Source organism: Protopterus annectens, chromosome 1.part1 (genome assembly GCF_019279795.1).
Source record: "Protopterus annectens isolate FY-2018-M chromosome 1.part1, PAN1.0, whole genome shotgun sequence".
NCBI lineage: Eukaryota > Metazoa > Chordata > Ceratodontiformes > Protopteridae > Protopterus > Protopterus annectens.
Genome location: NC_056726.1, coordinates 1175706465 through 1175722465, shown reverse-complemented (window position 1 = coordinate 1175722465; position 16001 = coordinate 1175706465). Strand labels below are relative to the sequence as shown.

The window sequence follows — 16001 nt, the reverse complement described above, 5'->3', positions numbered from 1 at the left end:
ATTGTCATTATCTTATGAATTATGCATTTGACTATGTGAGCAAAAAAAAAAATGTGTATGTTTGTTGTGAAATGAAGGTAAAGACGTGTTAGGAAGGTTGTGAAATTGCAATAATAAAGCACTGAATTAAAAGTGAAAACATATAGTATGACTTCATTACTATTCTACTTGGAAAAAATAAATAACTTTAGTTTCCATTTATATACAAAGTGCAATATTACCTTAAAAGAGGGCATACCACTTTTGTGAAGATTTCATCGAAATATAATGGTTATAATAATAACAATAATAATAATAATAATAATAACAATAATAATAATAATAACAATAATAATAATAATAATAATAATAATAATAATAATAATAATAATTCAAGCATTTTACTTCATGGTGTTGTCATAACTGCCCTTCACTTTCACAAAATCCCCTCCTGAAAAAAAAATATTTTCTGTGCTTCTGATATCTGATTTAGAAGAACATGACAAATAAAATGAACAAAGTAATATATTAAAATGTGTGTGATACAAAAAACAGTACCCCCTGTCAAACAATATCAATGACAGCAGAAGCATTTGTTATGTAACTGCAGTATGCTTTTACAAATAGCGCGACTTCTTACCTCTGTCTGAAAAGACAAGCCCTTTCTATGCACGTCTAATATTTGATTTTAATGAAAGTGAAATACATAAACAGCAATAAGGTGCTTCGACTTGTTGCTCTGACACATACACAATGCCCCCCACACAAACCACATCAGTCATCATTTCACACTAAGATTTTTAACTGCCCTTTGTTGAGGTCTCCAAAAGACATAGATAAAAATAATTAATATGAGGGATAAATAAACAGACAAAGAGCCACCCTTAGTTGAAGTAATGTTTTAGGTCAAACAGCAGGTGCTGGCTCTGTGGCATGTTCTTATTTCATATAGACCCTTATTCTTTACTTCTGAGTGCAGCTTCTATTCTATTCCAAATAGCCTACTTTTTGAGTCACAAGGGTATAATTTTATGATTCCTTTTTTTTATTTTTTTATTTTATTTTTCTCACCGATTTCCTTAGCTGATATTTTAATGTTAAACAATCTTTAAACTTCTGTGTATTGAATTGATTAATTAAAAGCATTACTTATTTGCCATAAATTTATGAAGTCTGTTTTATAATTGCTTATTCTTTTCTGCTCCAAACAAGAACACTGAGATTAGATGAAATACTCAGCATTGAAGAAAAAGGCTTTTTTTGTATTACAATGGGAAAAAACAGCATGAAACTCTGCAATGTCATCCCCATTGCATCCTGTCTGAAAAGTAGATATCCTACAATTTCAGCACTAGAAATATTTTCTAACTTTCATCTGTAGCAGAAAATAAGGATTCAGTATTACTGTGAGACATTTTAGTATGAGACGAAACATTGGAAATAGCTACAGTTATATAGTAGTATAAGTTTTCATTTTCACAAGAAGGTACAATCCAGTCTTCTGCAATAAATGATTGCATGGTTTTCCTGTATAAAACAGTACGGTGAGAATAGGACTTATGTTTTTAAAGGAAAAGTTTCAAAAGTTAGAGTACACACATTATTTAATCATTTAGAGGTTGCAGACCTAGTTCAAAATGATAGTGGAAAGAAACTCAACGAAGGGGTTAATTCACAGGTTCTTGTAGAAGTTTTTGACAATAGTTCACTTTCCCTTTGTTTAAACACCCCTAACCCTTTAGACCCCAAGGTGGGTCTAGATTTTATTGGACCAATTGACCTTGGTGGAGAAGAAGGGGAGGTTGGTGAACAGGATTTTTCTGGGGGGAAGGGGAAAGGGAAGAACCCAGTGAAAACCAAAAGGTAGGGGAAGGTATAGTTGTAGGCCAAGATAAAGTGACACACTCTTACAATGGCTTTAAAATCTTTAACTTGAGTGGTGTGGAAATTAAATGGGAACACTTTTCCCTTTTTGCAAAAGGTTTTAAATTTGTACCCTCCGTTAGGTTCGATATCTGTGCTACACTTATTGAGCTAAAGTTATTTACAAGAAAACTGAACTTTGCTTTAATGTTCGACCAGTCAGATGTAGGTGACTTAGCACAATTTAGGAAGGCAAGTACATACAACCCCCTCTGCATCCAGCTTTGTGAGCTTTTGAGGAAGTTTGTGCTTCTGATATTTACAATTTTAGCATGGATAAGAAGTTTTGGAGGAAGTGGGGTTTTAAAACCAATTTGACTAAGGAAGAAAAAAACATTTTAGAGCAGTTAACCTCAGACAGAGAGATTTGAATTATGAAACCCGACAAAGGGGGTGGTACGGTTTTAGTTAACACTATTTCATATTGTAGTCAAATTTTGGAAATACTGAGTGATATTAGTGTGTACATACCAGTATCCATTAACAAAATTAATATTTCTTACAGAAAAATTGATTTAGCTATTGAATAATTAGTATTAGAAAACAGATTAGATGATAAATTAGGGAACATTTTGATTAATAGGAAGCCTGGAATAGCTTCCTTTATTGGTATCCCTAAAATACACAAGAGTACTACTGATCCGCCATACAGGTCTATTGTTTCAAGTAAGGGATCAAAGACCTACCCTATAGCCACTTTTTTGGACCATACCCCTAAACATGTTACTGATGATTTTGTACGTCTATTGAAGGACTCATGGGATTTCCTATCAGGTCTAACCCTGCAACACTATGAAGGGGAAGTGTATTTTTTGACCATTGATGTGGTTGATTTATTTTCGTGTATTCCAACAAAGGAGGGTTTGGATTTATTTTGGTCAATATAGAATGAAAAAAAAGTCTACACTTAGTTTTGAAGTAGACTTATTGGTGGAACTTATGAGTATTGTACTGGAAAACAATTTTGTATATTTTGAAGGGGAGACATTTAAACAGGTTAGAGGAGCAGCTGTGGGGGCAGCTTGTGCCCCCATATACGCTAACCTGGTTCTCCTTAAATGGGAACTTCAGTACTTGTTCAACTCTGTTTATTGGAAGAACATTAGGTTATATCGCCGCTTTTTGGATGATATATTTTTCATCTGGGAAGGTTCAGCGAGTGCTATCATCAATTTTATTGAGTTCCTTAATTCAACTACTACTACTGTCTTTCGGCTTTTCCCGGTTAGGGGTCACCATAGTGGAACTCCGGTCAGTTAATGATTGGCAGTAGATTTTTACGTGCTGGCTTGCCGGGCCTAACACACAACCTTCAATGAAGGAACGCCCATTCATGCATGTCGACACACAGAAGACGCCTTAAATGAGAATCGAACGTGCAACGTCTAACTGTGAGGCGACAATTCTACCGCAGCACCACCACTGCAGTAATTCCTTAATTCAACTACTAATTTTTTTAAAATTCACATTCAATTTTGACCAGCAAGGAATCGACTACTTAGATGTAAGGTTGGACAGAATTGATGGAGGTCTAAGGTCTAGGATTCATAGAAAGAATACTTTTAGTAATTCCTATCTGCCTTACAATAGTGATCACCCCTGCAAGCAGAAAAAAAGCATTGTGAAGGGTCAGATGATTAGAGCAGCAAGAATGACCTCGGAAAGGGTAGACTTTTTATCTGAAATTGAGTTTATTTCTGAGTTGTTTACAGTAAGAGGTTACCCTGTCAACCTGATAGAGGAAGTATCAAATGAGGTTATAGCGGGGTGGGGTGTAAAATACTTTACCCTTTTAGGTAACACCCCACAGTGTACCACTATGGAAAGGGTTACTGGTGATCAACCTTTTAGGAAGGCTTTGGTTTTACAGCATAGCTGTGCTTCCAGGGAAATTAAGGACTTAGTTAAAAGGAACTGGAAGATGCTGAAGTTTAACCAGGACATTGTTAATAAGGTAGGGGAGAATCCAAGTTTTGTTTTTAAAACAGGGACCAACTTAAAAAGGCTTTTTGAAAAGAATAATAACAAGACTAGACTACAGGGTGATCAGGGTATGAGAAAGTGTGGAAGATGCGGTTATTGTAAATACATTTTTGATAAAGTAAAAGTTACTTTGAACAATTATGCGAAGAGTAGTGTGCAGTTTAGAAAGGGTAACTGCACCAGCAGAGGCATAGAATATCTGGCTTTGTGTAAAGGTTGCCCTAGTTTTTATGTTGGAAAATCAGAAAGGGCACTTAATAAACATATCTATAAACATACCTACAATATTAGGAAAAATAATTTACATAGTGCATTGTACAGGCACCTACACACGGAACCTACCGACATAGGTTTTCTTTTCGGAATTCTTGAACAAGTTCATATAGACCCCAGGGGTGGGGATTGGGAGAATTGGCTGTGCTGCAGGGAGATTTATTGGCAACTAAAACTAAATGCAACTCAACCTCCAGGACTAAACAATCATATTTCTATTAAACCATACTTGGTTAGGAGAACTGAGAAGTTGTGATGAATTTTTAATATGGGGACTATTTTTCAGCAAGTTTCACTGTATCTGTATTTTGTGACAACTTTTTTGTTTTATAACCATACAGGTTATTTAAATTCTATAGGTTTATTTAAACTATGGTTATGAAAGGATTTCGTTATTGGAGCATTTTGGATTTATTTTGTGAATATTTTACATTTTAGATGAGAACTGTGTACATATAGCTTTAAAAGGTTTTGGCGCTGTTTTATACAGAGGGGTATTTAAATGGGAGGGGTACTATAGGTTCATAGGTTCATACTAGGCTATCTGCCCTAGGGCATTTATAAGCCTAGCCAGAATGTGTTTGGCTTTCGCCACCCATTTTAAATTTATTTTGCTATGCCCTTTTTCGAGGTTAGTATACTGTGCCTCTGTCTAACAGTGACACAGAAGTGATACCCGGGGTAAACCTACGATCTCCCATCCACTCATCAAGATTCCTCTTGAAGAGAGTCAATGAGGGACTCTGCCTAACCTGGATAACCTGGACTGGGATTTTATTCCAGAGTGAAGGGAGCCTCTGGGTTATGAATCTGTCCCTCCAGCATGTCCTATTTATTTCAGTGCTGAGGTTCAAGCTCTCTCGGCGTAGCTCGATGGGATTTGGATTTTCTGAGGTGCAGCATGTCCATTAATTCCGGGTTGGACATGGCTTTATACGTCAGGCACAGATCGCCTCTGAACAGGCGGTATGCCACTGAGTAGAGCTGGAGTTTCTTTAACCGGGCAGCATATGGCATCTGTTTGAGCCCTTTGATCCTCTTGGTGAGGTACATTTGGGGCCTTTCCAGTTGCTGCAGGTGTCTGGTAAGGTACATCCCAAAAGGGGCATTGTACTCAATTATGGGCCTGATGAGGGATGAGTAAAGAGGCACGATGACATCCCCTGATCTAGATGTGAATCCCTTCTTGATTAGGTGGGCTATATAAAATGTTTTTCTAACCACTTTGGCCATGTGGTTGTCAAATGAGAGATTGCTGTCAACTTGGGTCCCCAGGTAAAACAGAAATGCTGCTTCTTCATAGGTTCATAGATTAGTAGTAAGCTAACTGCCCTTATGAGCCATTTTAAGTCTAGCCAATTATCCCTTGTGAGACTCAAACCCTGCCCCTTGTGGTTGCAAGGCAAACACCTTAACCATTAGGCCACCCTCCCAACCCAGTACAACTATGTTTTTTGTACTTGAAAAAGCCCTACATTTGAGTCAGGGTGAAAGCGCTTGTGGTGATTTTTTAATAAAACAACTGTTCTACGATCATTTCCTGTTGATGCCTGGACCGTATTTCTTGTTTTTGTTTTTGTTTCTCCTGTATAAATCCCAGTTTATACATCCAAAAAATAAGTTACCTTGCCTGTGCCTTTTCTGGAGGTGTCATATAAGTCACATTAATGCTACAGTATCCCCAAGGAAGGGGGACCAAAGCAGAAGATAACTGGGAGGTGTGTGATCAGCTTTCCTAGCTGCATATGAGTGGTAGTTTTTTCATTTGGTGGTACAACAGTATGCATTAATAAGGACAAGACATAGAGATAGTCATAGTGATTCAGGTCACATGGCCTCCACTGACAGGAAACACTATGGCTTAACAATAATGCTGTCACTGCAAACATACCAGTAAAGGCACAATCTGCCTCATTTACTGCCTGGATGACTGCCCCTCTGGGATAGGTTATTTTGAACACAAAAAGGGAAATTGTCTAGGCTTAAAATGACTCACAAGAGGAGCTAGCCTAGTACTTACATATGAACCTATATGGTGAGATGTTAATAATTCTGATGAACAATGGAGACAGATTCATGACACTGTTTTAGGAAACACCACAAACTGCTAAGTCCGAATATGTACAAAATGTTTGCTAAACCTTATAAACTGAAGAGATTTATTCTGTAGTATCATTGGTTCATAGATATATACTAGGCTAGCTTTCCTTGTGGGCATTTAAGCCTTCCTAAATTCTCTTAAGGATGAAAATTGAACCCTGTACCTTCTGTTTGTGAGGTAAACACCTTAACCATTAGTTCAACCATATAAAAAGAGGGCAAACAGAGACAATGAGGAGACCACAGAAGAAACTGGAAAAAATAATAGAAAAAATAAGAAGGAAGAAAGAAGAGACAAAAACATCCATACCTTTCGTTGTGACTTCTGGGCTTCTTGAAACTGACTGGCGACCTCCAAAGATGAAATGCTCTGAAATGGAAAAATAAATAAAAAAAATACTTCCTGTCATGTTTAAACATTCTATGCAAGTGCAGAAAAGGAAATTGTGTAGGCATAATACAAAGGTGTCAAAGTGTTTGATTTAAAGGCAGTACAGTGCAATAAATGTCAACATACAGATGTACTTATGAATTATGCAGTAAGGCAGGTGACTAACAACAAGCAGAGTACTGAGGTCTTATGGCAGGCACTTACTGAGCGTGAGCAGAGTACTGAGGTCTCATGGCAGGCACTTACTGAGCGTGAGCAGAGTACTGAGGTCTCATGGCAGGCACTTACTGAGCGTGAGCAGAGTAATGAGGTCTCATAGGTTCATAGGTTCATAGGTTCATAGGTTTATACTAGGCTATCTGCCCTAAGGCATTTATAAGCCTAGCCCAAATTATTGTGGCTTACGCCACCCCTTATATGAAAAAATACTGTGCCCATTAGTTTGTTGTGCCTCTGTCCAGCAGTGACCCAGAGATGATTCCCGGGGTAAACCTACGATCTCCCATCCACAGGTCTAGATTTCTCTTGAACAGAGTCAGCGAGGTGCTCTGCCTCACATGGACCGGGATTTTATTCCACAGCATAGGGAGTCTCTGAGTGATAAATCTATCCCTCCAGCATGTCCTATTTATATCCGTGCTAAGGTTTAAGTCGCTTGCTCTAGTGGTTTTGGTGGATTTGGATTTTTGAGGTGGAGCATGTCCATTAATTCCGGGTTGGACATGGCCTTGTATGTCAGGCACATGTCACCTCTGAGCAGACGGTATGCGACTGAATAGAGCTGGAGTTTCTTCAATCTGGCAGCATATGACAGATTTTGGAGTCCCTTTATCCTTTTGGTGAGGAACTTTTGGGGTCTCTCCAATTGCTGCAGATGTCGGGTGAGATACATCCCGAATGGGGCATTGTACTCGATCATTGGTCTGATAAGTGAAGAGTACAGGGGAACAATGACCTCACTAGATCTGGATGTGAATCCCTTCATGATCAGGTGGGCAATGTAGAAGGTCTTTCTAACCACTTTAGCAATGTGAGTGTCAAAAGAAAGGCCACTGTCAACCTGGGTCCCCAGGTCCCTGATAACCTCTTCTGTGCTTAGTGGCTTGCCACCTATATGGTAGCTTGGGGTTACCTTGTTTTTCCCGAAGGGTATGACTATACATTTTTGGCATTTAACTTCAGGCCATGGCTCTGGCACCAGCTATCTGTTTCCGTGAGTCCCTTCTGAAGGATATTAGGTGTCCGATGCACTTTCCACTATGGCCCAGTTTGCAGTCATCTGCAAACTTTGTCAGCCAAAGTCCTCCCATGTTGGCCTGTACTTCTGAGAAGTAGATGCCAAACAATAGGGGGCCAAGGACCGAGCCCTGTGGGACACCACTTGTGACCGGCTTGGAGTCTGACACAGCGCCAGCAACTCTAACCCTGTGGGTTCTGTCCTTAAGCCAGTTTGCAACCCATCTTGTGACATATGGGTTTACATTTAAGCTGGTAAGTTTTTCTACAATACCCGAGTGGGGTATTGTGTCAAAGCCTTTGCAAGGTCAAGGTAGGCTGTATGGACTGCCTTTCCTCATCAATGGCCTTGGTGACTATTTCAAGAAGTCGACCAAGTTCAAAAGGCATGATCTTCCCTTGACAAAGCCAAACTGGGTCGGGTCCAATGTCTGCAAGTCCCCTATATCTTTGTTTATGAGCTCCATTATGATCCTCTCCATAGCTTTGCAGACTAGACTTGTTAAGCTTATGGGGCGGTAATTACCAGGGTCCGTGAGGCCACCTTTGTGGAGTGGGACCACAGTTGCCGTCACGCCACTCCTTGGGCACGTATCCTGTGGTAAGGCTGAGATTAAACAGCTGCCTTATGTGCGGGTTTAATTCCTCATTTAGCTCGTGTAGCACACAGCCGGGGACACCATCCGGTCCCATTGATGCTGTGTTTTTAGCTTTAGAGAGCAGCTTTCACCTGCGCATTTGAGATGTCCGGGAGGCTACACTCGGCTGGTATAGTTATCTCTCCTTTAGGGGGGGAGAGGGGGGTGAAGTTTGCACTGAAGCTGTCTGCCAGTATGTTGGCAATGTCTGTGGGTTCAGTGATTTTTGTATCATTTTGGACTAATTCTGAGCATATCTGTGAGTTTCCACCCAGGTTCCTAACATAGCTGAAAAAGGCCTTATGATTGTCCTTTGAATCCATGGCAATTTTTCTCTCAAAATTGGCCTTAGTTGATTTTATGAGTGCTCGTATTTTTTACTAATAATGATCAGGGGTGACTTCCCTTTTATGGATTTTGTTCTATCATGTAATAGCTTTCTCCTCTTATTGTAAAGTTTGTTAATGGCTGGGGTCCACCAGACTGGACGTTTGCCCTTTGTGGAAAGAGTCTTGGTTTTATTTGGGATTGCCTGATCCATGCAGTCCTGGAGGTGTTCATAGAAGGCATTTGTAAGGGCTTCCATAGCTTGGGTTGTGGTTTCCTCTGACTCAGGGGCCTTGAAGGATACCACACCAGTCTTGAGTAGTGTGAAGTTTGCTTTAGAGAAGTTCTTCACTATGGTCTTTTTGTTTGGGGTGGGGCGGGATGTGGATTTCCAGTGAGATTAGTTTATGATCAGATCTCACCAATGAGGGATATACTTCGTGTGGAGCATTTTGTCCCCATGTTTGTGACAATGAGATCTAGTATATTTTCTCCTCTCGTGGGAACAGTAACTAGCTGTTCCATGGCATTTGAATTTATGAACTCCAGGAACCGTTGGGCTAGAAAGTTAGGGCTTGAGTAATGTTCCCAGTCTATATTCGGGTAGTTGAAGTCTCCCAATATGATGGTGTTTGGAGATACATTTATACCCTCCAGTGTCTTCAGGAAGGCTGTGTGGGGTTCCTGAGTTTGAGAGGGTGGCCTGTAGCATGCTACAATTTGTAGAGCAGTTTTGCCTATGGTTAGTTGCACCTGAATGGTTTCCGAAGCTTCATGCGTTGCCACCAACCTGGAGGTGTGAGTATCCTTTATGAATATGGATACACCCCCTCCTTTTGTGGAGTGGTCCGGGTTTTGGGGCCGGAACGCATGATATGAGGTAAAACCTAATAGTGCCGGGGTGCTCTCAGGAGCCTTGAACCAGGTTTCAGTTACAGCACAGACATCGATGTTCTCCATACTGAGAAGGGCCTCGAGTGCGTGCATTTTGAGATTTAGACTTCTGGCATTGAGCAGCATTACCCTCAATTTCTCACTTACTGAGTGTGAGCAGAGTACTGAGGTCTCATGGCAGGCACTTACTGAGCGTGAGCAGAGTACTGAGGTCCCATAGCAGGCACTTAGTGAGCATGTGCTGCCAGCAAGGGCTCCTTATTTGTATTCTTTTTTTTAGTGCAGCAGCAGAATGACCAAAGAACTGCTAAGTGTTTCCATGTTCCTCCTTAGAGAAAGAGAGACCTGTTCAGTGGTAAGTGCAACTGGAAGGAGTTGGTCAGAAGGCAAGTAGTCGATAATGGCTCAGAAGCACTATGCACACACTTACACTTCCCCACACCAGTCCCAATTTTCCAGAAAAGAAGCAGCTCAGGCTGCTGTTTTCTCCATTTGCAGCTCGAGCTACAGCAACCAGAGCACTTGAAGAGAGGGGTCGGGGTGGCATTATTATTAAAATGTTACCTTATAGACGAGAGGTATAGGGGTTGATTCAAAAAAGGGAATTATTTAGGCTCAAAATGGTTTATATGGATGGCCTAGTAATTACCTGTGAATCTGTGAACAATTAGTATAAAAACAGTACATGTTTACCACAAATAAATGCCCAAAATTTAAATAACTCATGTCAGCTTACCTGTCGGTTATGATGTTTCTGATAAAGTAGTAAATGATGGTCTCATAAATAAGCCCTGTTATTATTCTACTAAAAACATAGACTAAAAATAAACTATATGTATGTATGGGTTTCCTAAAGGTGACATATCTGATACCAATGGAAGATACGATCTGACCATTGATGCTATCAAGCTCAGGAGGATCACTCTTGAAGGAATCATGAAAGTCCTGGGGGTTTCTGGTGCTCAGGATGCTGTTTTCTCCCTTTGTTTGCTCTACCTGATTGCATATATGGAGGGGAGACAGAGACTTTGTAGGACTAGCCAGACTCCAACAAAACAGCTCCATGCATCTCAAAACAGTTAGAGGATACCTATTCAATCACCTAACACTTAAAATACTCCACAGTAACCTAAGAAGTCTCTTGAACAAAATCATAGAAGTTTATATCTGTATAGCCCACTACCCCCGCAATCTGTTCAAAAGCACAGAGACCTGACTAAAGCCAATTAGCAGAGATAATGAAGTACTCCCATCATGTTATAATAAACTCAGACTAGCTACAACCAACAAAAAGAAGGTGGGATTGCTTCTTTCTACAGAAGCATTTTAGATCTCTCCCCTTATCCTAAAACTTTACCAATTTTCAACAAAGCTAAACTTCTCATCTCACTCCAGAAGCTGAAAACTCACAAATTTCTAGCCATCATAGGCCTATACATACTGCCTGACAACAACATAACCGTCTTGGAAGGGAGCCTCTCCTGGATCTTGGCCAACAAAAGATGGGAAACCACCTAGCTAGAAGTTGTTAACACAGACTGGCAAAATATAATCCTAGAAAACCCAACACATTTAATTCAGCTAGACATATTCTTTCAATTGATCAAGACTGAAACTACAATTAACAATGCCACATCTATAGAATCAATCCTGTTTTGTATTCCAACATCCACCACAAATAATGTTGCTGAATGTGGCACCCTGCCTGATAACCTAAGTGCCCACTAGTTAAGCTACATAATCAGACACCCCAAACTGTCCTACTAGGTCCATCACTATAATTCAGTCAGAAACCTTAGTGATATCAGTAAACAAATGTTTAGTTTAGCCTGCTCCAGATCAGCTGGGCTTCACTTAAAACTCTTTCCCTTAATATGTTTAGTAAAAGATTGCTAAATATCCTGGCAGGATAAGCATCATTAAGAATCAAACGAGTAAAAAATAAACCAGCCTGTTGGTTAACAAATAAAGTCAAGCAACTTGGAGATAAAACCTGTATGTCATGACTGCAAATCAAGTCTCAGTCATTCCTGAAACACTAAAGGTGGTTCAAGAACAATAACAAACAATCATAAAACAGGACAAAAACCAAAAAGCTTATTAAAGAAACAATCAAAATTCATCATTAGGTAACCCAACAATTATTGAATTCCATAAATGCATTGCTCAGTCTAACTCAAACCAGTCAATTTTCAACCAATAAATTCCAAAGTATTGCTTCACAGCTTAAATCACATTTTTTCATACAGTAATCTCCCTCCTACAAAACAAAACTATTACAAATCCGGCCATCTCACGCCAGTCATTGAAGCCACAACAGACCTTACTCCACTGCAATCAACAATTAAAAAAATATCTAGGCACCCTTAAGAAAACAACCACTGCCCCTGACCAAGTTCCATCTGAATGCCTTATACTCACTGCAGATAGCCTTGTATATCCTATCTATATTCTGTCTTGATTCTAATAAACTGCTGTATCCAAGAAAAATAATCACCATCTTATGGGAAAAATTGTCTATAATATCTCTCCATAAGGATAGCTCATCAATCTAGCTCACAAATTATAGAACAATTGTCATTCATCATTATGCAAAATCCTGGAAAGATATACTTCATCCATACTTCATACATTATTTCTTATAACTTTCTCTCTCCCTCACAGCATGGTTTCAGTCCCAATCACAGTGCAACAACTTCCTTTCTAAGGTTCACAGATATTATAAACCACAATAGAAATTCAGGTCATCTAACCTCAGCCTTATTTCTGGCTCTATCCAAGGCATTTGACACAGTTAGTCATTAAATTCTCCCCACTAAACTCTCTTCCTATGGGCTATCTCCCCCTCACATAAATTGTTCCTTAGTTACCTCACTAATAGATACAAATCAGTGAAATGGCAAAATAACTTATTGTCTTTCTTGCCTTCATTCATTGGAGCCTCACAAAGCTCAATCCTAGGATCACTTCTGCTTAACTTACTTATCAATGTTCTAAACACAGCAGCCAAACAGACCACCATAGTCATGGCTGCAAACCACTCTAATATGTGTTACTAGGACACTGCCCATGCTGAAAAATATGCAGCCAGAAGTCTGTCTCCTTTATAGAAGCTTAGTTCAACAACTCACAACTCTTCCTGAGCCCCCCCCCCCAAAAAAAAATAAAAATAAACTACTACCATTCACCCTAACTCTCTCTTTCTCTGTCCTCCCAAAGAAACTAACTTTAATATATTGTCATTCAACAAGGCCAATATAGAAATGATATCCCACTACAAACTACTAGGCATGATTATTAATAACTACCTGAAATTTGATCTCCACATTCAGCAAGGCATAATGAAGACAAACCAAAAGCTAGGCTGCCTCTATAGAATGAAACACTATATTACTGAGTCTGCTAGACAAAACATAGATACTTCCTTTCTACTCTCCACCTCATTATATACCTCTCATTTCCTAACCAGTCTCAACTCTGATATATCAGGAAAACTAGAACTATGCTACAATAAAGTAGACAAATTCACAGCCAGCCAAAAATATTTATCACATCAGTGCCTCCCTGTAAAACAACTGAACTGGCTCAATCTAAATTCCCTGTTGTACTCAGAGTTAATTACATGCTTCAAACTACTGCCAAGCCCTGAAAAATTCCCATGTCATCATCCCATCATTAAATGTTACAATACCAACAGATCTCTACGCCAATCTGACAAATCATTCCTCTCCAGAACTACACCTGACAACAATGCAGGGCACTCCCTGTATTCCCCCTGGATTGCTAATAGCTGGAATACCTTTCTGCTCCACTTATCAGTCTGCAACCTGAAGGACTTTAAATGGCTCTGCCCTTTCATCACCCCTTAGTTAAACCACTACTAATATAGCTCTATGAATTTGTGCTATAACTCTCTGCTGCACAAAACTTAATGTACTGTTATCACAACTGTACTTTCCTCTATTTTGTCATCTCCTCTATCTTTCTTGCAATCCCCCGCCCCACCTTTCTTTTTGGCTCTAATTTTTTATCTTATCTTCCTATGTTCTAGATTTTGAACAAGTCATTTGTGTAACACATATTCTTACATAAAACCTGACAATCCATGCTCCTAATGATATTTTACTGCATACACCTCCCTGTATTAGAAAAATATTCCTCTGCAACTCCCATAACTATTATTTTCAGTCAAAACTGTTAATAAATGATATAACTGATGTCAAGGATATCTGAATAAGGGATTGCATGCTTGTCAATGAACCGAACTGTAAATGATGTAACAATGCAAATAACATTTATGATATCTGTAAAATCAAACTTCTTTTACCAGGCCTCCCCATTTGGAGCGTGCTGATTAACAAATGCCAATCAATAAACATAAATACACACACACACACACACATATCTATATCTATCTATCTATATATATATATATATATATATATATATATATATATATATATATATATATATATTTAAAAATGCAAAGCCACAATAAAACAATAGGGGATAGCTGTAGAAAAATTAAGAGGAATTAAATTTTGGATTTAGGTTGAAGGAATAGAACCAATTGTGCTATATCAGAAAGCTGTTACTGAGCCTTACCAGAAACCTCTAATAGGATATTGAAAGGTTTTTACCAAAACTGACAGAGAAGAAACATCTTGCTTCCATAAAACACTGTTGATAATCTACTGAAAGAAGTCACTGCAGAAAATGAAAGGTGAGAATATTTAGTACATGGCATGGAACCTTGTCAGAATATTCTAGTCATTAAACTAATAAAGTAGACATAACTGGAGATAGAGATGTAATAAACAATAGTGATGAATTCTTTAAGAAATGAAATGTAACTTGAACAAACCAGCTTTATATGATGCACTAGCACTGCAAAGAAATAAAAAATATAGACTGGTTCTTTAAAGGAGAAAGAAGTACAGAGAAAGGAATTAATGTGCAAGTAAATAAACATGAATGGTTTATACGGGATTGACATATGAAATTGAGTAATGCAAGACAATTTTTGTAAACAAATGCTATGATACTATATATTTACTACTGTATAACTTTTTCAATGTAAATAATCTGTGTGTTTATTCTTGTAAAAACTGATGTTATCATGTTGGTGCTTTTCTCCCCGGGCCTCCACTGAAAATGGACATATATCCAGTTGGACTATCCCGGTAAACAAATGTAAAATAAAAATAAAAAATAAATAAATAAATAAATAAGACAATAACTATGGAAAAAGATCTTGAATTTCTTATTTATGTATATGAACTCATTCATTTGCAAATTACAGGTTAAGAAACAGAAGAATAAAGACATAAACCTGTATTGTTAAGTGAAGAGGCTATGACTTCTTTTTCACATCATAGGAGTCATATTGTGGAAGACATGGAGACAAATAATGAAAATATTAACCCTATTGTTTTCCCAAATAATAACCATCATTACCAGTGTTTTAAATTAAGTTAGACAGAAGAACTTCAGTGAGGGATAAAGCTAGTCATACAAAAAGATGGCAAACATGTGTATCTTTTATGTCCCTGTCTCCTTCTTCTCTAAGAGAATGCTCCATATTTCAACAGAATTGGGCTCACTTGAGCTGCTACATGGAAGACATCATTTAGGTTTGCTGAACACAGGTAAGGAGAATTGGGTATGGTGCACTTTACAACCTTGTATGATAGGCTAAAAGCATCAGTAATTAAGGAACATGTGCAATGGGAATAAGAAATGTAATACAGGGTGATGTAGAAGAATGCTAGAGTAAGAAAATTTAAAAACATGGGACAAAGTGCCAATATTAGTGCACTGTACTGAGAATTAATTGTTATTAAAATGACAAGGAACCTCTGAGGTGGTAGGGAAAATGAATGATGAACTATGGTGTGGGGTGTTTGGAGCTTTTGGTTTAATGGATAAAGTGGGCCCTAACCTTAAAATTCTGTATAGAAAAGGTAGTAAAATAAAATCATTATTTGAAAGAAATCAGGTTAAATGTGACTTAGTTACCTGTTTTTTTTTTTTTTTTTAAACTAGGATTTTATTGGCTTCCTAATTGGGATAGTTGTTGATAGGTTAATTGAAATGTACCTGAGTTATAAATTTGGTTTTGGATTTTGCCAGCCCACATCTGATGAAGTTAGAAAAATGAAAACATAATTGTGGACATTTATGTTGTGTTTTTAGCCATTAAACTATGTGTGTGATTTTGAGCACTGCCCGACAGCTTTATTGCTTCGCCTTCCTGG

The 16001-nt window shown here is 38.4% G+C and overlaps 1 protein-coding gene and 1 long non-coding RNA gene across 2 annotated transcripts in view; one reads left to right on the top strand and one right to left on the bottom strand.

Annotated features, from left to right (window-relative positions):
* Nucleotides 1-16001, top strand: part of LOC122815838 (deleted in malignant brain tumors 1 protein-like) — a 580111-nt gene that overhangs the window by 84934 nt on the left and 479176 nt on the right. The window lies entirely within an intron of this gene.
* Nucleotides 6569-16001, bottom strand: part of LOC122809243 — a 76515-nt gene continuing 67082 nt past the window's right edge. The window contains exon 3 of the long non-coding RNA XR_006365877.1: nucleotides 6569-6628. This is a non-coding gene — a long non-coding RNA (uncharacterized LOC122809243). The remainder of the gene's footprint in view (nucleotides 6629-16001) is intronic.